General features: G+C 34.2%; 1 protein-coding gene across 7 annotated transcripts in view; it reads left to right on the plus strand.

The window, feature by feature from the left end:
• Window positions 1–23,813, plus strand: part of CNTN4 (contactin 4) — a 927,209-nt gene that overhangs the window by 288,708 nt on the left and 614,688 nt on the right. Inside the window, exon 1 of one of the 7 annotated variants that reach the window (XM_073230948.1) lies at window positions 1,186–1,281. The exons of the other annotated variants lie outside the window; for them this stretch is intronic. The gene's annotated coding sequence lies outside the window, so the exon portion shown is untranslated. Of the gene's footprint in view, window positions 1–1,185; window positions 1,282–23,813 lie in introns of those variants that run through there. 7 annotated transcript variants of the gene reach the window in all.

The raw sequence follows: 23,813 nt of genomic DNA on the forward strand, positions 1-23,813 counted from the left end.
TTTATGTTGCATTTAAAATATTTGTTGGAAAATATGTTTGTGTTCTTAGCAATAATTTCTGGAAAAGTTAATTTAAGTGGAACACTAAACATTTCACATGCTTGAATCTAGAAAATTTCTGAAGAGATGTATGAAAATTGCAAAACTGTTTCTTTTTGTAGCTTTTTGCTAAAAATATGATGACTAAGGGCCTGTTTTCCTCTTAAGAAACAATAGGTATACATACCTCAACAAATTACTCACTAAATATTACGTACCCCTTTCAAAAATTATTTGCAGTAGGTTATAACTGAACCCTATATATAGGATAGTTAGACAAATTGTGAATTAAAAATTACATTGAGGATAGGAGATAATTACCATAAGTATCTGAGATAAAACATAACTATAATTGAGCATTTAACTTAAAGATTACCTTTTTATTAGTGATCAGTAAAGGAGAAAGATAAAATTTATAGTAGTCATTTATGGAGAAACTCTATGAATATCTCCCTTTCCTTCTTCTCATCTGTTGGCTTTGCATCTTTATTTCAGTTAAGTTATAACACAATCCATTCTTTTGTTACATGTCTCTTAAAAATGCTTCTGTAATTCAAGGACTGTAGTTTTGCTAGCCAGTAGAAGTAATATCTTTACAGACAGATTGCTAACAACTTTTAAAATATGTTAATCTGATGAGTTATTTCCATTATTCTTAGGGAAAATTTTTATTAACAGTAAAAGGAAGAACATCTAAAAATAAAATTGGCATAGAGTATTTCTGCTCCTGTTAATTTGTTTTTTATCAAAGGAAACATGATTTTTGTTATTTTGACTATGATGCCAAAATAATAAATAAATATACTCTCTTCCATTTTAAGTGGCTGGATTTTTTACTAACTAAGAAATTTGGCTAAATTATCATTTGGTAAATAAGTGGAAGAATAATAATGAAGATATTTGAAAAAAAATGTTTCATATAGTTCATATATGGACTATAAGGAATTTAATTATAAACCAAGAAGTAGATATATGGATGGAATTCACTTTTATTTTTACTTCTGAGCACTTATCCAAAAACTTGTTTTCAGAGATTTTCCTTGTTTTGTTGTGCTGTTTTTCCTCCAAGAGTTGTGATACTAGTTTTAAGGGATACACTTCCATTACTCTTTATTATTTCTTATGTTCCAGCCATTATACCTGAAGTATATGTATCATCAGAAGACAGAAAACAAAGAGCTGGTCTTCCTAAGAACAAAGTGTGAACCGAATTGATTTTAAAATTGCACTATACCATGCCAGGTATGAGGTTCTAGAAGGATGCAGTCAGCTTTTCTGAAAACATGGTTAAGATAATACCTAAAGAGCCATTATATTTGGTTTTCGTGCAAAGACTTAAGTGTGGTATTATGATTTTGGGGAAGGCTTTTATTCTGAATTAGTCAATAGAGCTAATTTTTAAATACATGAAATTAAACAATGTATGTTTTGGAAAACAATTTTAAAGGATTTCTGTTTGCAAAACATATTTAAAATAGAGTCAAATGCTGGAAATATTTCTGGTTAGTTGTAGATATGTTTGGTTAAAAATTTCCAGGTTATAATAGTTGCATAATATACTGCATATACATGATTAATCTAGTCCATAGTTGAATGTTCTTGATACAAAATAGCTTTAAAGGTAGGTATATCAGAACTGTTTTTTCTTTCAGCCAATGCAGTATTATTCTCTGTGGCTGAAAAGCTGTGATTTGGAACCCAGTGTTGTAAACAAATGAGCCCATACTGGGGTCTCTTCCTATATGCTTGCTACACTCAATTCAATACCCAAACAGAAACTACGTTATTTCATTCTTTGGCTTTCTCTCAGAATAAATCCAAATTCCATGCTATGGCCCAGGTAGTCTTAACACAATAGATCAGAAACCTGCTTAAGCAATCTGATCTTAACTCATGCAACTTATTTCTGTCCAGTAGCTTCCTGTTCTCAGTCAAGAATACTGTTCCGCCTTGATATATCTTCACGTGGCTGGAGCCCCTCTCATTATTTTTCTCCGGAGTGAATGTTTACTTCCTCAGAGAGACCTTGCCCCTGTCCTATCTGTCCCTGTTCTAAACCAGTAACCTTATTCTGTTTTTCTGATAGCACTATAGGAATTTATCTTTTATTTTTTGTTCATTCTTACCCTCCTTCTTTCACTGTCCCCTTCCTTTTCTCTCTTTCTTTTTTTCCTTTTTTCCCTTTGTCATTGTCTCCTTCCCTTGTTAAAATATACAGTTGATCCTTGAACAACAGGTTTAAATTGCTCCAAGTCCAATTGGATGTGGATTTCTTTAATAAATATATTGAAAAATTTGCTGGAGATATGGGACAATTTGAAAAACATTTTCTCTAGCCTACTTTATTGTGAGAATACAGGATATAATACATAAAACATACAAATGTATGTTAATTGTTTGTTATTGGTAAGATTTCCAGTCAACAGTAGGCTATTAACAATTAAGTTTTTGGGGAGTCAGAAGTTACACATGGATTTTTGACTGCACATGGGTTGGCACACCTAACCCCCATGTTTAAAGGTCAACTGTGCATTCCAAGGGAGAATCGTCTTCATTTACATATCCCCATTGCCTGGAGAGGTAAAAATAGACACTTTATAGTGGAGAAATTTGATGGTCACCACCTTAATCAAGTGATCAAAGTTATCATGGTCAGATGGGATAAGTCATCATCATCATGTGCCTTTTGCTCTGTTGCACTGAGAACACCAAAAAAAAAAAATCACAAGAAGATCTAATCATGAGGAAACATCAGACAAACTCAATTCCATAAAATAATTGCCTAGTCTATTCAAATATTTCAAGCACACAACCAAGAAAAAAAACAGTTGAAAAATTCTTCCAGATTAAATGAGACTAAAGAGACATGTTCATATATGGAGTATATGAGCTGAGATTTGCTCTGGCTCCAAGGGACATTATTGGTACAATTAGAGTAACTAGGTTAGATAACAGCACTCTATAAATGTTTATTTCCAGATTTTGATAGTTTTATTATTGCTGCATAAGAGAGTGTCCTTGCTTTTAAGACATACGTACTAAATTACTTAGAGTGAAGTGAATGTATCTCTACAACTTACTGTCAGTGGGTTCAGAAAAGAAAGTGTCTATATGTTTATGCAGAGAGCAACAGAGAAAACAGCAATGAAAGAACAATGTAGCATAATATTAAAATTTGGACAGTCTTGGGGAACTTGAGCATACAGTAATTCTTCATACTATTATTGGAACTTTTCTATAAATATGAATTTATCAAAATGAAAACTTCATAAATATGCCTCTAGTCAAAGTTTTAATGTAATCAAAGAACAAAATAGCCACAAAGCAATTTCAAATATTAATGCACCCTAAATAAAAACCTTAAAGTATGCATAAGAAAGCACATGGTATAACATTAATGTTCCATTTGTTTATAAACTGAATCAGTGTAAAAACCAATTATTTGAATTTGCCTGTTGAAATCATTGTTGGTCAGGCAAAGAGCTTATGGGTTCTACTTTCAGAGTCACATGTAAGTTAAATATTTTCCACGCAGTTTGTGGTTGATAAATAATCTAAATAGGATTTAGAGGATTTTCCACTCACCTCTTTTGGACATTAAAAAGAAAATGTTTGTAAAATTAGAATCGTTTTATAAAAAATGATGCTGGATATATCTCTGAGACCTCATCAACCCACTTCATCAACCCATTAGTTTCCAAATAATGATATTTATGGTGCTGGGAAATTTTGCTCAGAGAATCGCTAAACCCAAGCTTTCAATATAATACCTTTTAAATACTGTGAACTCTGAAAAGGCACTTCCTTCTTCCAGAAATATTGTTCTTTAAGTACATTTTTTAGGTTACAAAATAAAAGATGCAAAGCAGAATTCATAATGGTTATCATCTGGCTTAAAATCCTAATAACACATGTTCCTTACAGATTCTGAATAGCTGGACAGTAATATGGGGGCCAGTTTTAGTTTGTAATGGGCTCAATATTGACCTTTGCTGCCACACTGCCTGTGGACATCATGCTGACATGATAAAATGGCTAGCATCTGAGGAGCGCTTTTGTTTATGGGGTTGGATACTTGCCATATCTTCAGAAATAATAAACAGCTTCCAATCCAAAATTACTGAAGCAGAAAAGTGAAACAGAGTGCATAATAAAGGTGTGTTAGAGTCATTTAGTGTTTGCTTATTATAAGCTCATTCAACTCCCTTGCTTCCTGATTAAATCCGTGCTAGCCCCTTGTATGACCATTGTTACAATTGCATTATCTCCGACTTACGTGGCTGAGGCTCATTCTCAAATTCAGTATATGAAGCCATGACAAACCCTAAGAAAAATGGAAACACTTTGGTGTTACCTGAAATTGGCTGCAAAGTTGCTGTCAAAAGTCAGAGCTAGAGGAGACCAATACCGCATATAAACTCAGCTCCCTAACTTCTGTTCCTGCTCCACACCTGAAAACTCTACCAACATGGCCCCCCCCAAAAAAAAGATATTAGTGTGAACTGAGCCTCATTTTGCCATATGGTCTGATGAATAAAGGATGGAGCACATGGGATGTTTATTTGGGATACAAAAATAGACTGAGAAAGATAACTAGCTACATAAACATTGTATTAGACATTTGCATGACCTCAGCAAGGATTTTGAATTTAGGACTACCTCACCCATAAACTGATGTCTGAGAATCAAAGATTGCCTCTAATTGTAAAAACTTGAGTAACAAGCTTTTGGATTGTGCTTGTTACCCATGAGAGCTTACTGTAAGGATTCTAATGACCTCCCAGTTGTGGAAAAGTGGGAGTACAGCCACTTAGAGGTTTTCAGTCTGGTTTTCAGGTTTGTCAGGCCAAGAAAAGACTATAGCGTTAAGCAGTTGGGGTGAGTTTTTGTTCATCTTGTTTCAATCCACATGTTAGAGGCATTGTGGCTGCTCTTATGGAGCCCAGAATAGAACTGAATCTTCTCAGATTGCACCCTGCTGGTAATGCCCAGCTAAGAAAAATGTCACTCTGTGACCCCAAATCAGAGTGCTGAATCAAATCCTACCAGACTGTTTCTCAGCCTTCTCAAATCCATTTGACTATCTAAGGACAAGTTAGTAATAAGGAAGTGAAAACAGTTGTTGCTTTGTTTCCATGTGGAGATTTATCTTCAGAAAATCTATCATCAGCTGTCCCTTGGGAGAGATTTGACAATTTGATATATGCTTAGCTTCTCCTCTTTCACCTTTATGACCTCCAATAGCTCCTTTGGAAACTCTTCTCTGCACCCTCATCTCCTGGTCATTAAGCACTTTTCATTGGTTTACCACTTACTATGTCTGTTATCATCAGATTATAAATATGTCTGTTATCATCAGATTATAAATAAATGCACAGCCTTCATGACCTAGGAGACATGAGGTTGATTCTCTGTTGCCTCTCTTTTGGGTACTCTTGGCCTCCCTATTGTATTAGTTTGCTAGGGCTGCTGTAACAAGGTATTACAAAGTGGGTGTCTTAAAACATAGAAATTTGTTGTTTCAAAATTCCCGAGTCTAGAAAGCCTAGATCAAGTTGGAAGGATTAGTTCCTGCTGATGGCCATGATTTTAGTTTCTGCTATGCCGTTCTTCTACCTTCTGTGTATGGTTTGTATTCTTTGAAATCCTTGGCTTATAGATCTTGTGTCTTCATTTTCATGTTGACATTCTTGTGCACATATCTCTGTCTCCATGTTTCCCCTTTTATAAGGACCCCAGTAATAATGGATTAAGTCCCACATTAATTACATTATCTTTATTTAACTACAACTTAATTATATCTGCAAGAAGTCTCTTTCCCAATGTCACATTCTGAGATACTGGGAGTTAGAACTTAAACATGTGAATTTTTTGCGGGGGTAGTAGTGAACATAAATCCATAATGTCTATCATCTTTCCGCAAATTTGCAAGGCTCCCCTTCCACCTGGTAATAGTGTATGACAGACATTAATCAGTCATTCCTCTTGGTACATTTTTGTTTTCTTTTCATAGATTTCCATTGATTACATTACTTTCTGTCTATTATAGAAGTATTTTTATTAGCATGTTCAATTAATATTTTAAGTATGGGTCTGCCTTACTCTATGAGATTACATAAAGTGCAGTAATATTGAACATTTGAAATCGCGTTACCCTCTTTACTATTATTATCTTTGTATAAACCTTGGTTTACAAAAACTGTAAATACTTGTTAAGTAGCAGCAGCAGCAGCAGCAGTATCCTTGAAGCTCACAGATGGTCATGATTTACCTGAGGAGATGAAGTGAAAGATAGGAAAGAATCAGTATAAACTGGCTAAGTCACTCAAAGAAAATAATTCCCAGTGTGAACTGAAATCACCTTTAGATTGAGCAATAGGAGTCACAGCTGCTACCACTCCTTACCATCATTGCCTTCAATGGGTCCAGATTTGTCACCTATCAATTGTCTATTTTAATCCTCATAACAACCCTAAAAGAGAGCTGCTAACTTCATTTTATGAATAAGAAAAGCAAGACTCAAGACTCAAGTTTTGATTAGGATTTCCTATGGACAGCGAAACACCAGTCTGTTTTACATCCATCAATGAAAGTGAAATGCTTAAGCATGCTAATAATTAACATGGGTTTGCAAAGAGTTTTGCTTTATATACAAAGGAAGTTATTATTATTATTTTTTAATAATGAGAATAATAAAAAAAGACCAATAAGTGTAACTTCTTCAAACCAGAGTAGAAGGGCCACTAGAGAGTGAGTAGGTAGGGCTCAGGGTTTCCATACTAACAGGAACAATATCTGATCATAGGGACAGGGACTAGACCTCGCTGAATGGGAAAATAGTGTTGTGTACATGCACTGCTTCAAAGACCATTCAGGCTTATGCCTATGTGGGTAACCATTTTTTTGATCTACCATTAACTCAAAGCATTAACAATCACTGAAGATTGATCCTTAAGCCAATAAGTACATGAAACAAAAAAGGTCAATATAAGCTGTAAGAGAAATGAAAATTAAAACCATATAACATACCACTATATGCCCACTAAATGGCTAAAATGAAGGAGACTGACAAATATTGGTGAGGATGTGGAGTAACCAGAGCTCTCATATATTATGGATGGGAATGTGAAATGGTGTAATTACTTTGGAAAATAGTTTTGATATTTTCATAAAAGTTAGAGTGAAATGTATAACCTAGCAATTACATTTCTATACAGTAGAGTTTGTCTAAGAGGAATGGAAACAAAAACAGATCTAGAAAGAGCCTTGTATTAGACTGTCATAGTAGCTTTCTTCACAGTCACAAAAAACTGGAAATAGCCTAGATGTCTATCAACAGAAGAACCGGTATGCAAATGGCTGTAGACTATTCAGTAATGAATGAAATACTATTCAGCAATACTGTTCAGTAATAAAATATTATTCAGTAACAAACACTATTAGTTCTATTCAGTCATAACAGTTATTTTTTTGTGGGAAGTATTCGATGGAATCCTATTCAGTAATAAAAAGCAACATGAGTGCATCTCAAAACATGTTGAGTGAAAGAAGTCAAACACAAAGTAACACATACTGCATGATTCCACTTAAATAGAACACTAGAATAGGCAACATAATCTATAATGCAAGAAATGTATATGCCTATGAAGGAGTATAAGGGAACTTCTGGCATGATGAAATATTGTTTATCTTGATAGAACTATGGAATGAAGTGCACATTTTAGATCTCTGCAGTTTATGATATGGAAATTATTCCTCAGTAAAATTAGTCTTTGAAAACATTAAGCCTGAAAATTATTGGTAACCTATGTGTTAAGAAACTGTTGTGTGTGAATTACTGTGTGTAACCAAATGCTCTGTGGGAATGAACATGGAAACATAGGCACACAGCACGTGCTTGGTGACTGTCACCTACTGAGCTGTTCCAGGTACGAGGGATAATGAGATGGAGGGTAGATTTGAACCTGACATGTATTCTCAGAAATCCTGTTCAGGGTCACTTTTTAGGAACAGCAGGGTGAAATCCTCCCCACCTTTTTCTCCAAAGTGCCCCCCTCAAACTGAGACTGCTCCCGCAATCTCCTGCATCTTTTACTTTTCCCTGGACATCTTCACTAGCCAAATGCTCATTTAAAGTGATATTGTTCTCTCTGAATTGTCTGTGCTCAAAGAGGCAGAACTCCCATGATGCTACCACAGTCCCAGCTGGCGCAAAGGCAGTACTAATTTTAAAACTCAAGTGTTATGTCTCGGATCTTTTTTTTTTAACCTCTCCTAGAACTCTTCTGTGCTGTCATACATAAGTCAGAAGATTATGAAAGAACTAGTCAAAGTGGCTGTTTCCTTCTAAGGCTGTAATTTGGGTCCATGAATTATTAATTATTAGACTGGTATGGCATCAGCTCCTCAGAACCCAATATAAATGTAAAAGGCTCACCTTATCAGTTATAATCTAAGGAGCTGCTGTAATGTAATTCTTACCATTTAGTGCTCTGTGGTATGGTAAAGGGATTGGAATATTCAATCTATGATAGTTTCTGAAATACGAAGTAAAGAAGGGGTTTTTTGTGAGTAAATTTGAAGTTCAGTATTCGGAAGCAGATGTGGATTGTTTCAAGGGTTTTTATTATTGTGGAGGATGGAGTTGTTTCATAGATGCTGAAGCAAATAACAGGACATGTAAAAGACTGGTTAACGAAAACTGAAAGTAGAGCTTTGGAATATCTTGCATCTCTGTTGCTGTTAAAGAGGAAATAAATAATACACCAAGGATTGAAGTTATGCTAAAGATAAGTTCAGTATTTGTTGAAATCAGACATCTGAAATAGTAAGTATGTTATTTTTCATATACGAATTATAGCTCTTCAAAAAAGCAAGAACTAAGAATATACGATCCTTTTTGTTTTTTGCTAGGATACTTAGTTTTAATACTTGATGAAGCCTCCCAGTCTTCTTTGGTTTTCTCTTTAATATGTAATGTCATTTTATGTTAAAATCTTCTGCAGAAAAATATATGAGCTTAAATTATGTCCTTTTGTGCAAACACAAGTTTAGTCTCGTGCAGAATTTTGTTTTAGCAATTTCTGAATACTTCAGAAGTGTACTGTCCACATAAACACATAGCTGACTTTATCAAATTCAGACAACAGAACTCTTAACTAATATTACAAATGCTTCAGTGCCCAACATGTCAATTTAAAGAAGGAAATTACATCCAAGTTCTGACCTACTGAATGATTTAAATTGGTGGTTTTGTCTATATACATTTTAATAAGTTAGAAATATATGATATGATTAACTATGCTAAATAAGTGTGTGTTACATTTCGCTAGCTTAGCCATTCTAAGAAATTATTTTAGAAAAAAATCATCTTGCTAAATCTTTGTAAACTTGCATATTATTAATAGAAATTTCAGTAGCTTTATTAGTTTGAGTGATCACTCTCCAGTGATCCTGGTTCTGTATGACATAAATTAAAACAGATTATGTTTTTTAAAAACAATTCCATGGGTTTGGATTTGGTGCAGGAAAATAGAAAATAAATTGATTTTATAAAATTGGCTAAATGTGAAAGTGTCCTGGGAGATAAAAATAACTTAATTATGTTCTATTGCTTCCATATAGCCAGTTTCTAAAAAATTGACAAGTCAAAAATTTTTCTTGAATCCTATATACATGGTGGTAAAGTATTAAAAATAGGGGTGGTTTCCTTTTTAGGTCAGAGGCCATGATGTGACACATAGCTCTTGAAAGATATAAGCAGTGTATCACAAAATATGAAAACTCCTATAATTTTAAGTATGCTTGAATAATATCATACATATCCAAAGAGTGTCCAGAAAGAAAGAGATTATTATGCCACATAATTGTAGGACATATTAAAACAAAAAAAAGAATTGATATTTCTTCTTTAGAGTTGAATAGTTCATTTTCTGTTTTAAATTGTTTTGTGTATGCAAAATTAGGGGCAAGTATGCATCAGAATGACAGTTACATAAAATTATTTCATTGTTAATATGGTACTACTTTAGACTCATTTACAGTAATGGCTGACAGCTATCATTTAAAAAAAAACATTTCCCTAACTTTATTTTCTATACAAAAAGCTGTCCCATTGTATTGCCATTAAGGGAGAAAAGCCTGTGTAGAAGTAGGTTTACCAAGGGAAGGTTTAGTGAGAGTATGTAGAGAAGACTGTACTTGGTTCAGTATGAAAACAAAACTTTATGAGTAAAGTGTTCCAAAAATACAGTTTCTGACCCATCACTGTTAAGCAGTCTATGGCCAGTACTTCAGAGTCCTTTGAAACTTTTGGGAATGAAATTTGATCTGGAGTTGATTCCAAATGGTAGGTTTATTCTCTTTTCAATTTTGCTTACTGAATTTGACCTCCTACCTTCAGTTTTACCATAGATTTGGATTATGCATCTGGATTTTCAATGAAACTATAGGCTATAGGGGTCAAACTTTTTGAGAGGTCAATTTGTTAGATGAATCTTACTTTTAAATTTGCGCTGTGAAAGATAGTAAATTTAAAATCCGTAAGAACTTAGGAGCAAGACACCATTTTGGAAAAACAAAAAGCAATATTCAGGGAGCATCCTTTGGCCCAACCCAGGCATTATCCTAAGAAAGAACTATAGAATTGGGGTGGGGTTGGGGGGGGGGGATGTATTCCTTTGGTTGGAGCACCTACCCTTCCTTGCATTGTCTGTGTTGTCAGGTTTTCTAGAATCACTTTTTATTCTGATACGCCCTTGCCCTGGGTTACTCTCTAGGGTTAGTCTCTAAATTTCTTATTGCTGGCCTTGCTAAAGCCTTGGTAAGCATTTTATGCATGCTCCCTTGCTCTGCCCTGTCTGGTGCCTTCTTTAAGTCTTGTTTTACTCTTGTATGGTTTGAGCCATTGTAACTTCTGTGACTGCAGTTTTGTTCTCATGCAGTAGAGGATTTTTTTTTACCATGTGGGATATCCTAGGACCCATTTGTGATTTCAGCCTGGAGAGAGAGAGAGCTCATTTTGAAAACAAGCTATGCAACTTACTAGTGATTACTAGTTACATAAGTTCTTGAACCTCTGTCATTCTCTTATTGCAAATAAAGATACTAATACTACCTATGTCCATAGGCTGTCAAAACAATTGAATGGGTCAGTGCATGTAATACTTAGTATTTACCCTGCATAGAGTAAATGCACAGTAAATCTACTGCATTCACCTATTATATCACGAGGGCTTATGCTTCTCAAAAAATTCACTGCAGTTAATTCTAGTTTAGGATAATAATGGATTTGGTCTGTTACAGGATTTTAAGTAGATTAACCATGAATCATATTTAAATGTATATTTATTTTTAATGAAGAGTAAAAATCAAATGGTTACTGTCATTACCAGCTTGCCACATAATCATGCTGTGGTGGAAATCTACTTGTAAAGAGTAACCTCCCCATTTTTCTTCATACAGGATCAATAGTGATTTCATTACTAATGAAATATATCAAGAAGAAATGTAACTCTATACATTGTATAGTAGTATTTAATGTGGGCAGACAAACTGAGACTAATTATGGGGTTAGGTTTTCCCAGGAAATACTTATATAACTATAAGTTGAAAATCACTCCTGTTAGGATTCCTAGGTTCTGTGCTTTCAGTGAGGCAGCATCTTCTCTCCTTCAAGACCTAACTTACTTATAGAACTTTCCAGTATAACACACCAGGTTATATTTTTCTTACTTTAAACATTTCTGCTGTAATAAAAACCAGAAACTTATCCCTGTATTATTTTGAAATTTTCTCCATTTCCTCATAACTTTTCCCCCTTAATCTTCACAACGTTTGCAATCACATGTTCACCATTAAACCTTCCCCTGCCGCCTAATGCATGTTTGTGTTTCTGTAGATAGAGAATATAGCTTAACTTCTAAATGCTAGTTCTATAAATCAAATAGATAAAAAATGTAGCTGTAGTAACAATGTTTCCAAGATGTTAATATTTTCTCCAAGCCTGTATCTGAGTGATGGTGCAAAAATCATGGCTATTATAATTTTAAAAATGAATTATGTGATAGCATTTTGTTCCAGAAACAAAGAAACCAACTTTATGGTGGCTTTTATTCCACGTTTTCTGATGTCTACTTTGAAGTCATTGGGATTATGCTGTACATAATAGGAGAAACACTGTCCCATACTCCAACTTCTAATTTCTAAGAGATTATATGGACCCCCTTCTCACTTCCTACTCTGGTTTAAAATTAACCCTTTGGGGAGCATTATACTTTTTGTTTTTTTGGTAGAATTCTTATAGATTAGGAGTGAGTATACTGAGAAACTAGCACAGAACATAGCACATGATAGGTTATCATTTAATTTCAATATATGCTCCACTCTCCACCTTGAAGGTATATACCAAATATTGAGATGGAAATAATCTATCTGGTTCCACTTTAATCAGTCCCTATTTAGAGTTAGTTTATTCTTCAAGTTTTCCAAAATCACAATCAAGAATTACTTCTCAATACGCCTTGAAGAGGCAGTTACATTATTTGGATCTCATAATTTTAGATTAGAAATGGACCTCAGAGATCATGTAGTTTATTACACAAATGAGGAGATAATTCCCATAAAGCCTCTCAAGGTCATCGAGCCTGTTAGTTGTGAAGCCATCTACAGAAATCTTCCTGTTAAATTTCGTTTTCATCATACTGTGTCTCCCCTGTGTCCAGTCAATAAACTGTTGCCTGATAACATTCAGAAGTCTCTTAGATAACTGGGGATAATGTAGAATAGTGGCTATTTTGGAGTTATCAGTCCAGAAGTTGAGATAACAAAAGATAGTTTTCACTTGAATGTGCTTTTGTGTGTAAATTACTTCACACTTTAGAACCTCTTTTTTTTTTCCTGTAAAAATAATGTTTATGATATTTTGTTTTTTTCTGGCTTTCTCAAGTGGGACGTGGTATGGAGACAATCCAAGGAATTCAAGGGTAAGGGAACAAAGAAAAGAAGGAATTATTTCATTCTTATTCAGGATGAACAGTGCACCTAGACTGATGTTTTCTTCAGGGATTCTGAATCCATTGCTTCTACAGCTAATAATAGTTTGCTCTTTAGATAGGCTGTAAACTTTGTAGAGGTTAAAACTTTCACCACACAAGTGTGGCTGTTTGTTCACCACAGTGCATCGCCAGGTAAACTTTAACTGAAAGCTCCAGAGATTGAATATGTTAATCTTACAGAAGCAATTTTGTTCACCAACAAAATAGAACCTGGATTTTGAGTAATTTCTCAGAGGAGCTAGGCTGGGAATTTAAAATATGTTAGAGCTCCTCTAGGGTCAAAGAACATCTGCTGGACTGTAATCTAATAAAACAGAATTGGACAAAGATGAAGTCTGTGACACGTGCTCTGCTGGAACTGTTATTGACCAGCTCGGGCAAGTTTGTTTTGACAGTCTGATCGAGACTCTGGGCTTGTGGACACTGCCTTGCCAGGACAACTGTACCCTTTCTTCAGGGTTCGGACTCCCAACCCTCTTGAAACTGAACTTAATGAGATTTTAACATGTCCCAAGCATTCATTCCAAGGTCTGAGTTCCCTTACCATTTCTGTTTGATATATTCTCTCATCTAAGTTTAGGGGGAGAAATGAGGAATTGAGCCAAATGGAAATTGCCTGAATAGCACCAGGAAAGGAGCTTAAAACTTTTAGACTCAAACTTAAAATTTTTAGACTCATGTTTTGCCTCCTCTACCTCATTTATTTTAAGCAAGGCTCTCCAATTGGATATTCACTAGTTTCCTGTAAAATACAGCAATAGCCATTCCCACCTTCCTTATGATTCAGGATTTATTAAGGAATTAAATGTACTCAAGGTATTTGAAAGTTCTTTAAAGTGCTCTGCAGGATAAGTTCACTGTAATACTTGCTTGTGTATCTTTCCTTTTGAATAGAGGAGTGCACTAACTTGCGCTGGCTGCCATAACAATGGACCACAGACTAGGCAGTTTAAACAACAGTCAGTTACTGTCCCACAGATTGGAGGCTAGAAGTCTGAGATCACGATTTTTACAGGAAAGTTCCTTCTGAGGAATGTGAGGGAGAATCTGCTCCAGGCCTTTCTGGTTTTACTGTCATTGGTATGTAGTAGCCTCACCATTATCTTTGCCTTCACTCCCGTGTGTGTGTGTGTGTGTGTGTGTGTGTGTGTGTGTGTGTGTGTGTGTCCGTGTCCGTGTCCAAATTTCACATTTTAAAAAGACATCGGTTGTATTGGATTAGGTGTCCACTCTACTTCATTATGAATTTATTTTGACTAATTACTTCATATCCCGAGGTACCTGGAGTTAAAACTTCAACATTTGTATTTTGGAGGGACACAATTCAACTTATAGCAAGGAGCTTAGGGAATTTTTTTTTTTTTTTGGTATTATTTTCTTTACCTGGTCTCCTTTTTTTTACTGATTTGGAAATTTTGGGATTAGCATAATGTTACTCTGCATTCTTCTGTTCTTCCATTCTTACTTTCTTTATAAACCACAAACTACCTTCTAATATATCCAATTTATAATCTCAAAGTAGAAGAATATCTGAGGTAAGTGTTAATGAGTTAATTGTAAATCGGTCTTAATAAATTAACAGTCTAGGCTAATCTGACCAACAGCAATTCTTTTTATCATTTTCTGAGAATCACCAAATAATGTGCACAACCTGTTGTTAGTTTATATAATTTCTATTTGTAAAAAAATTTCATTTACACTATCTCACTTAAACCAATATAGCTACTATTTATGCCCTTTTTAAAGATGTGAAAATTTAGGTTTAGAAGTGATAAAATTTCAAAGGTCACTTGATTACTGCCTGAATTAGATATAGTCTAGATTAAATTTTATAAGGTTTTAAATCCAGATCTTGAATTCTTTCTATTCTTATCATCGTGTTGCTCTTTAGAAAGTAAGTATAGGTTGGTTTGTGAGTCATATGGGTCTCAAATAGAGACTGATGGGATTATATAGTAGGTCCTCTAAGTGCAGATTGCCCATGTAATACCGTTCAATTTCCTCATGTCAAGTATTTCTGATTCCTATTATCTGTCAACTACAGTCATTGCATATGAGACTGTATGGTTGACATAGATTATGAAAATAATTGTTTCATTTCTCTAAATCATTTTTTTCCTTCAGAAATCTCTTGTATTTGTTTTTTATTGCTGGCCTAGGAAATGATCACAAACATAGGGACTTAAAAAATGCCCTGCCCATTTATTAGCTCACAATTTTCATGGGTCAGAAGCGTGATCATAGCCTCGCTCTTATAAGGGTCTCAGGAGACTGAAAGCAAGGGATCAGCCAGCTACTTGGCCCCTTCTGGAGATGGAGGGGCTCATTCAAGCTATTGGCAGAATGCAATTCCATGTGATGGTATCATTGAGGTCCGGTTTCCTTGCTCTAGTCAGTCTTATTTACTAGAATCCACCTGGATACCCTGGCCTGTGGTCCTCTTCCAAGCACAAATGGTGGGTCAAGTTCCTCTCCCCTCTCTGCCCTCCCTTTCTGCCTCATTTCTCTGGCCTCATCTTCCTGTTTATATACATCTGATGAACTCTTCTCCCTTCCTTTTCTGCTTTTAAGGGCTCATGTGATTGCCTTGGGCCCACCTATGATCCAGGATGATCTCTCTGTTTTAAAGTCAGTTTATAAATGACCTTAATTCCATCAGCAAAGTACCTTCACAGCAGAACATAGATTTGTATTGATGAAATTATTATGGAATGAGAATCTTGGAAGGATATTTATAATTCTGCCTGTTACATCCTGGCAATTTTTTTTTCTTGTAGTAAACATTTTCATATTGGACAGTATGAAATGAGTGTTTGCAAAGTGCCTCACAATGATTATCGTACATTATTTTCATGACTTATCTAGGGGGTAGAGGTGATCCCCATTTCATAGACAAGGAAACAAAGGCACTGAGTTTGAGTTTTTCTCAGATGAACTAGACTTATAATTTAAAGTATTTTAGAGTTCCTCTCCATGTAAGGAACATCTGCTAGTCCTTAACCTAATAAGAGAGAACCAGGCCTTTATTTTCCTCCTCCTCTTGTTGTAATTATTTATATAATTGGCTTATTATCTCTCTATTCCTTCCTGATTTGTGAATCCTACCAGATTACAAACCAGATTCAGGACAAGGGTGGAAATTGGGAAAGTGAAAATGTCTGGCTCTTTGTCAGTATAATACATATATTTCAAAATTTTGTTTTCTGAGTAGGCTTAGAAACAATAACACTACAGTAACAATGTACACACCTAGAACCTAGATCTTAGCATTTAAGTACCATTGTTTAAGGGTTCCTTGCAGAAGTGGTTGATTCCAGGCCTGGGGCAGGGAAAGTACATTTTGAGTTTTGAACATCTTTAGTATGAAAGAGGTAAAGACCTGCTCTAAAAGGATGGGGGGTCTTGTTAAAGGACACAGGTGCCAGCATGAAGGAACTTCCAATGGCCAAAGCAGGACAATTAGAGCAGCTCTTTAAACTACTATAATGTTGACTATTAACTCCTAGAATAAAATAAATATTCCTGAGTCTATATTGAAATAGATAGAAGACACACCTCTCCCATATGGAAAAAACTCAACGAATAAATGCAAGGAATAAAGAAGATCATCATCATTAGAAAATCTTGGGAATAGTTATTAGTTATTATGGGCAAGACCCACTGATGGATGTTATGTTCCCCTTGACCTGATACACTGAGAAGAGCACATCACTTCTGTTTGATTCTTGAGAAAATACTTAACACAGTCTAATCGTGAGAACATATCATGAGACAAAACCAAACTGAGGTACACTCAATGATAATATTTACTCATACTCTTCATTGTATTTTTATATCATGGAAAAGGAAAAGAATATTAGTGAAAACACTGGTAAAATCTGATTAAAGTTTGTAGTTTTGATCATGGCACTATGGTTATGTAGTTTAACATGTGAAACTGAATCAAGAGTATATGGGAATTCTCTGTACTATTTTTGCTAATTTAGTCTAAAATAATTTTTTTAAAGTCTGGTTCTCCCATTAACTAGCTTTGTAGTATTGGGAAACACATGAAACCTCATTGAATTTCACTTATCTGTAAAGTAAGCATAACAATACAGAGCTTCTTCCACCCAAAGCATGTGAAATATAATTTAGACAGTGTAATAACTAAAAACAGTGCTTTCAAGTCATACAAATGTAGTGTAAGTCATGTCTTTTCCACTTCAGACTGTGACCATGCAAAACTTACCCTAGTTTTTAAGCCTCAGTTTCCCTGAGTTTTAAATAAGATGCAATAAGTACTTATCAGAGCCTTTGATGTAGTATATACTCAAAAGCTTGCTATTATTATTACATATATATGTTCAAAATTCCCATTGAATTAGTTGGTTCTAATTATTATGTACTGACTTCAACTTTTTAAACATATGGTAGCATATGTATGACATAAAATTTGTAATTTTTACATTTTTTATGTGTACAACTAAGTGGCATCAGTCTTGCTCCCAGTGTTATATAACCATCACCAATATCTATTTCCACAATTTTTTCTCACTTCTGGAGGGAAACTGTAACCAGTAAGCTACAAGTTCCCATTCCGCCCCATCTCCACCTCCTGGAGATAATCTCTGATCTATTTTCTGTCTCTGTGTATTAGTCTATTCCATGTAAGTGGAATCATAATATTTGTCCTTTCATTTCTGTTTAATGCAGCTTTTTACTTGAATCTCAGTCCAGTATCTATTGCTCTAAACAGGATTTTCTGTACTTGCATGATTTGGAAGATCAGAAAAATGCTTTGTTAATATGTTCTTAAAAAAGCAAATGAACAAAACTCTGTCAATTCAATTTAATAACCAAAAATTCAGCCAGGAAATTAGATGTGAAAATGTTCATCATCATGTTATTAATAAGAGCAAAGAATAACCTAAAGGTCCAATAATAGGTGAATGATACAGTTAAAACTGAAAATGTTGCCGGATGATTTCTAGATAGTAGGATAGCAGTCATATTTTTTTTGTTTAATATATTTGTGATTTTCAACATGTGCTATTTTCCTAAGAGAAATATCTAAATGTAAGAACAAATTTAGTCAACAAAATTATATCAGTACTTTTATATATACTATTTGTACAGCCAACTTTTGAGCTAAAATGTTCAAACTGCTGTTTAGACTATTAGGCTATGAGTTACATGTGAATTGAAACATTCATAAATGCTTATGCCAGCAGGTGAACCAAGAATGAGGAAAAACAAATTTGAATTCAATGCTCTTGATTCCAGTGTATCACATTAGAATTTTTTTTTGCATAAAGCAGAGACTAAAAATTAAGCATCTAATATACTTGGTTCATTTGTTTGGTTCATGTGTTATTATCTAAATCTGACAATAATAAATAGGTTTGATTAATAGTATAACAGGTATATTTGAATTTGGAAAGAAGACCTACCAAAAGGGAAATTATTTTTATTTGTACCTTATTTAGCTAGGAACAAAGAGGAAAAAATTTTGAGATTAATCAGTTGTCTAGTAGATTCTGAAAAATCCAGTTACATCCAAAGAATCATGCTGAGATTTGACATACTTTTAGGGTTTTTTCTTTTTCTTTACAAATCTGCTTTATACAACTCATGATCTATAGATCAACTAAGATCTGGTAACTTTCAGAATGTAACTGCCATAAATCCACCTCACTGTGTGGGAGAATGCCTTACAACATAGAAAAATCATAAAACAAATATAATGAGCACTGGACTGGGATTGGGGTGGTATGTCTGTATTTTAGTACTCTTAGCACACATCCTTCAGCCACATTCCTTGTAGTTGCTTCTTCACCTATCATGTGGATAATACTCCCTCTTTGGGTCATGAGAAGGTGGAAACATGTATGAATGTTATAACTGATGATAGAAGTGAGTCAAAATGTTAAATTTGATGTCCGACAGATAACAAATGCAGTCATGAAAAGTTGTCCCGATCGATTCATAGGGATGTCTTGTGTTAAGAAATCACTATTTTAAAAATTGGTAAATTAAAAGATTAATCACTATGTATGATAAATCTTCACTGCATGAAATAATCCATATGTGATAAATCTCCATTGTTGACTACCACACCATTAATAATATATGTGTACATATTTCTGGATAGAAGGTATGCGTGTATCTGTGCACTTCTACATACATGTTAAACATTTGTGATACATTTAAAATTACTTCATTTATGAGCAGCATGTTTGTTGAAAAGGATTTGATGGTCCTGTGAAAAATACTGTTTAGTGGAAAAATATGTGATATCAAGTAGCACTTATTTTTGCTTTGTTTTCATTCCAATCATAAGCAACTATCTCACACAAACAGTATATCACCAAATTAATCTTTTCTGTGTAATATAAAAGGTAGTTTGGACTAAGGAATTTTGGTATCGATATCCTTAGAGTTACATGTCCCTTGAGACCAATTGTGAAGGTTCACAAGGTTGTTTTTATTTTGCTTTCTCCTGATGCCTTTTTAATGAGGACTCCCAGTAAACAGCAGGCATGATGCTTTCCTGTTGGAGACCTGTCTGCTGCCTTCAACCATTTATTACCAATACATCTGGGAAATGATTTATTAATTAAACATTAGGAAAATGTACTTTAAGAAAAAAAGTAGTAAGAGGTACAATTTATAATTGTCATTTAGGAAAAGGCATGTCAGCACTTTGCTAATGGAAGGACACCAAGAGTCACTCCTGGAAACATAATTGTGGTTTATGTAATAAATAGAAATAGTGGATGAAGGGAGTCTTCAGTGGATATATTTGGGTATGTGGTTCATTTTAATAAATTGCAAAGACAGAAATTCCCAATTTTTCCCTCAGAGTCACCCTTTGGGAAAGTGAGATAATAAAGAATTTAACTGACCTACCAATATGTATTCTCCTCCATGCGGCAAAGATACTATGGTTGTCAGTACTAAGTGAAAATAGCTTCATAGCATAGAATGTGGTAATAGCAGAGGTCGGTATCATCATGGATTTGAGCTAGAAGGGATTTCAGAGACTATTTTAGATCAGTCTTCTCATTGTACAGATGGTGAAACAGAGGCCACACCTGTGTATGCCTCACCCAAGATCTCGTAAGTTTTAGTTTTTGGAGGTTATTTGCAAGGTTTACTTTGAAATTTATTTTTGCACATATGTGGTAGATTTTGTATGACAAAAATCTGCTCTTTAGCTAATCAGTCAGATTAGGTCTGCACATTATGAGAATACCTTTCACATCTGTATCATTAAAGGAAGATGAAATGTAGCTGTGTTTATACAGCCAGAATTTAAGGGGAACAAAATTATAGCTTTGGGATCATCTTGTAAAATGTTATGAATTCCAGGGAATGAAAGCACACTTATCTTGTAAGTTTTGTTTAATTAAAATATTTGTTCCTTCTTTTTAAGGGTTTGAAAATTTCCAGGTTTGGTGGCATATAATAATTTCACATACATAATAAATGAATTCATAAATATGAAATCATAACTTTGTAGTCAACATTTATTTTCAGATCCCATTTTAATCTCCTTTATTTCATTTCTGCAGGAATGGCTAGGCAGTACTTCAATATGAATTTTAAAGAAATAGGCATGTACATGATATCTATTTTCTTTACTTGAAAGAAGCATGCATACATATTTTGTATATACCATAATGTATGTATATTTATAAAATTATGCATATGTTAAAATACACACTTTAACCTTTATTTTTTATATATTTACAAAAAATACGTATTCTTGTCCAGTTGAAAATACATATGCACATGTAGTCCTATAGGGACATTGCCTTTCGGCTATTTTGACCTTTGAGCTTATATTTTCTGCAGAAAACAATTCACTGGTATGGCTTTGTTGGAAACTAGCTTGTTAGCACATCAAGAAAGGATTCAATTCGATCACTGTTAATAATTTAAGTATTTGGGAAGATTAAAGTTGGCAATATCATAGTGTAGTCATTTTGTAGTTTTTTTATGGACATTAATCCATTTTGGCATATGAAGAAAAACATCAGATATCAGTGATCTACATTTAAACATTTCTCTTTATCTACTTTAAATCAAGTTCTTTGTGATAAAATGCTATCTTGGCAAGTGTAAGGAAGACAGAAGACCCTCAAACGAACTTTGTGGGATAGACATTGGAAATCTGTGTTGACAGCATGGCCCTAATTCATCCTTATGACATTTACAGTTAGAAGAGAATAAAATATTCTCTAAGAGTCATAGTTTTTAGATAAAGATTGTTACAAAGGCATAATAATTCTAAGAGATTTCCGTCTTCTAACAATCTCTCTAAATTAATAAATAAAGACAATGGCCTTCTATTCACCCGACTTTACCACATCAGGCAGTAGAAATAGAAACTGATTTAAAATTAATCCCTTCTCTTGACAGTTGTAAAATGGCAATCCTCCATTTTTATCCTCTCAGAGGATATTTGAAGATAACTTTTTTATTCTACTATTTTCATATTCTGTCTCATAACCTCATATATTATATAGCCAGTTTCATTGATCATGGCCAAAATAAAACTGCTCTAGAAAGTCAGGACTAGGTTCCTAGATTTCTGAAGAATGTATCAATACTGAAAATCAATTTCAGATATATTTTCAGTGCCATTACTTTAGAATATGTGTTCTTTATAAAGATATCAAACATCAAAGACTAGATCAGCTCATTCATGTGAATTAGCTTGGGAATAAATTGCTTCCCTCTACTTTCATATTTTTAAAAATCAGCAATACAGTCCTCTTGTGGCATCTATGATGTCAAGCAAAGCTAAATGTTATTTTTATTAATGTGTGACATTAATAAAGAGCCAGCCACAACTATTCCTTAAGCCTTTACTAGTTTTTCACTGCTTTTGTAATCATGTGTGTTGAGAGTAAGCCCCAGGTCACCACAGGTACAATGCCTGCCTTTCAACTGGACTTTACAATTAAAATGATGCACTAACATGCATGATACATACCTAATTATTCAGGAGTATTGAGCTATTTAACACAATCCACAGGAAGTGTCTGAAATCTAATTAATAAAATTCTAATTAAATACATTTACTTGGGGGAAGGTAGACTATTGATACAAAAAAGAATTTGAAGTTACAGCCTTACATGATTACCCTGTTTAGTTTTATGGAATTGCATTTCAAAAGGGAAATTTTGTTGTTCAAACTGGGAGTTCCAGAATGCCCTGTTCTGTCATTCATTGAACTAATTGTTTTCTTTTTCCTTCTTCCTTCCCCCCCTCTTTTTCTCCCTCCCTCTCTTCCTTTCTCCTATTATAGAAAAATGAACAACTGGGACGAAGTATTAAATCCCTTTATTCTGTGTATTTCATCTAGATTTCCTTGTTTTTTGCCTCTTTTCCTTTGATTGTGAAGCGTGTTTTCCCCTTGTCAATTCAGATACAGTTTACTTGCTGTGAAAAACTTAAGTATATAGCTCAATGTATGTGCTCATGTAACCACCACCTATATCAAGATAGAAAATATTTTCATTAACTGGGAAAAGTTCTCTCTTTACCTCTTTCCAGTTGCTACTTCCCTACCCTTAGGCAGTTGTTCTTCTGACTTCTGTCGCTATAGATCACTTTTGCATGTTCTTTAACTTCACATATGGAGAATCAGAAAATTGTGTACTCGTATACATGGCTTGTTGTTCATTGTAATGTTCTTGGAGGTTCATCCATGTTGCTAATTGTATCAGGTGTGTGCTCTTCATTATTGTAAGTTAGTCCATTGAATGAAAGTATCACAATCTCTTTATCCACTCTACTGGAGATGGACATAACTTAAACATATTTATGCATATTATTTGTCCTCAGTTGTCTTGTCAGGTGGATACACCCTTATGGGATAGTAGTTTACTCATCTAAATTCTCAGGCTGTGGCAGTATTCTTTAAAAAACAAAACATAACTGAATCTTATTGAAATCCCAGAAAATTTCCAGCAAGCACAGGTGTTAAGGCAAATGATTCAATTATTCTAATTATGTCTACATGGCATATTTGTACCAACAGCCAAAATTCTCTCCTCTGGTAATCATTTTTCTTCCTTCATATTTCTTTTTATATCTTACCATGTCTACTTCCAATTGGGAGCCCTTTGACTGAATTTGTCCCTTCTATCTGAGAATCTTGTATATTTTGGCATCTCACAGGTATTCAGTAAAGTTTGATGAGTTAATTACATTTCACTTAAAAGGTTTTGGGTACTTCATAGAAAAGTATTCTCATTAAACATAAAATGCATTCTTAGATTATTATTGTTTCAGTATTATAATGAAAATGCTAATAGCACCTTTTTATCAACATATCAAGGGGAAGAAGTTAAAAAATAAAGATTCCTTCAAGTGTCAGGGTTGTTTTAAATTACTTCATATAAAAAAATCTCTAGAATAAATTATGTGCTTTCATATCTTCCCAACTGAGTATATATGATCATCTTGGTGACTCAGTTGGAAACTGATTATTGCCTAGTATTGTCTTAACTTTTATAATTATTTTGCCGCTTTCCTCTGAAGCTTCTATCATATATACCTCATTACATTAACTCTCTACTCTCTACTCTCTACAATTACTCAAGACTCCTGATTTTCTGATTCTGATCTTTTCTGCTTCTGATCTTTGCTACTACAACAAGTGAGAAGCCATGTTAGAATCAGCATAAAAAATAACTCTGCAGGGTGTGAAACAAAGTCCACAAG

Source organism: Manis javanica, chromosome 3 (genome assembly GCF_040802235.1).
Source record: "Manis javanica isolate MJ-LG chromosome 3, MJ_LKY, whole genome shotgun sequence".
In the NCBI taxonomy this organism is placed as follows: domain Eukaryota; kingdom Metazoa; phylum Chordata; class Mammalia; order Pholidota; family Manidae; genus Manis; species Manis javanica.